At 40.3% G+C, this 2,500-nt stretch overlaps 1 protein-coding gene across 1 annotated transcript in view; it reads right to left on the reverse strand.

Annotated features, from left to right (window-relative positions):
* The window catches only part of fryb (furry homolog b (Drosophila)), a 181,240-nt gene that overhangs the window by 77,146 nt on the left and 101,594 nt on the right, over window positions 1-2,500 (reverse strand). The gene's annotated exons all lie outside the window — the stretch shown is intronic.

Consider the following 2,500-nt stretch of genomic DNA (forward strand, 5'->3'; position numbering starts at 1 on the left):
CACACACACACACACACAGACACCACACACACACACACACACACACAGACACACACACACACACACACACACACACACACACACACACACACAGACACCACACACACACACACACACACACACACACAGACACACACACACACACACACACACACACACACACACACACACACACACACAGACACCACACACACGGTCACAGTAATAATAACAATAATAATAATAAAAGTAAACAGTATTGCAGCAGCGTATGTGTGTGGGTGTTATACCCTGACTACACCGTTCGTGTCGAGTGCACAAAATACATTTAGAAATCTATATTATTTAATAATTGCACCCACGCTGCTCGTGTGCGTCAACGAGTGTCTGCGTTGCCAAGGGCTAAAACAGAAGTCAGTTCTATCTCGCTGCAAGTCCTGCCTCTCCCATCTCCTCATTGGTTTATAGAGGCAGGTACCCACGTGCCTTCTCCTCATTGGCTATACCCACGTGGGTGATTGAAATATGAACTGTTTTGCGGGTTGTCGTGGTAATACTATGAAAGTGTAGATGGCAATCACCATATAAGTTCAAAGATGAAAAACCCTGGAAGAAGGAGAGATGACTAGAAACTATTCGGTTGACCGTTTTATGTGTGGATTAATTGGTGGAGTAGAGGACCTTGTGCATTTCAGGTAAAATAACAACTCAATGTTTATATCCCAGGACAAATTATCTAGCAACTGCATGCTAGCTGAATAGGACAAATTAGCTAGCAAGTGCAAGCTAGCTGAATAGGACAAATTAGCTAGCAAGTGCAAGCTAGCTGAATAGGACAAATTAGCTAGCAAGTGCAAGCTAGCTAGCTAAATTGCCATACATGTTTAATGCTTTTCGACCTGTCCACAAATTAATGTCATTGGTTCAGAGATTGTTTTGATATTTTAACCCGCATGTCGTGATCTAGGACACGCAGGTTAAACGACACGCAGGTTATCGTATGCACGATACTGCACGATGGAGCACGCGCGTAGCCGGTTTGGGTTCCGTGTTAGTGTGTGTGTGTCAATAAATAGCAGCATAGTGGTCCTAATTAATGTAATCAATAATCAATGAACAACAGTGTAGTTGTCCTAGTTAATGTTCGCTACAGGTACAGATACAGCTACAGATACAGATACAGATACATAACAGCTACAGATACAGTTACAGATACATCTACAGATACATAACAGCTACAGCTACATACAGATACAGATACAGATACAGTTACAGCTACAGATGCAGATACATAACAGCTACAGCTACAGATACATGTACAGATACAGATACAGCAACAGATACATAACAGCCACATATACAGATACAGCTGCAGATACAGATACAGCTAGAGATACAGATACATAACAGAACAGATACAGGTACAGATACAAATAAAGCTACATACAGATACAGCTACAGATACAGCTACAGATACATCTACATAACAGCTACAGATACAGATACAGCTACAGATACAGCTACAGATACAGCTACAGCTACAGATACAGATACAGCTACAGCTACAGATACAGCTACAGCTACAGATACAGCTACAGATACAGATGCAGCTACATAACAGATACACCTACAGATACAGCTACAGATACAGCTACAGATGCAGCTACAGATACAGATGCAGCTACAGATACATAACAGCTACAGATACAGATGCAGATACAGCTACAGATACAGATACAGATGCAGATACAGCTACAGCTACATAACAGCTACAGATACAGATACAGCTACAGATGCAGCTACAGATACAGCTACAGCTACAGATACATAACAGCTACAGATACAGCTACAGCTACAGATGCAGCTACAGATACAGATACAGCTACAGATACATAACAGCTACAGATACAGCTACATAACAGCTACAGATACAGATACAGCTACAGATACAGCTACAGATGCAGCTACAGATACAGATACAGCTACAGATACATAACAGCTACAGATACAGATGCAGATACAGCTACAGATACAGATACAGCTACAGATACAGCTACAGATACATCTACATAACAGCTACAGATACAGATACAGCTACAGATACAGCTACAGCTACAGCTACAGCTACAGATACAGATACATAACAGCTACAGATACAGATACAGATACAGATACAGATACAGATACAGCTACAGATACAGATACAGATACAGATACAGATACAGCTACAGATACAGATACAGCTACAAAACATATACAGGTACAGATGCAGGTACATACAGATAAAGCTACATATTGATACAGATACAGATAAAGCTACATACAGATACAGCTACATACAGATACAGGTACATATATAGATACAGATAAAGCTACATACAGATACAGATAAAGCTACATACAGCTACAGATACAGATACAGATACAGATAAAGCTACATACAGATACAGCTACATACAGATACAGGTACATATATAGATACAGATAAAGCTACATACAGATACAGATAAAGCTACATACA

The sequence above is a fragment of the Oncorhynchus tshawytscha genome, linkage group LG33 (assembly GCF_018296145.1).
Source record: "Oncorhynchus tshawytscha isolate Ot180627B linkage group LG33, Otsh_v2.0, whole genome shotgun sequence".
In the NCBI taxonomy this organism is placed as follows: Eukaryota; Metazoa; Chordata; class Actinopteri; order Salmoniformes; family Salmonidae; genus Oncorhynchus; species Oncorhynchus tshawytscha.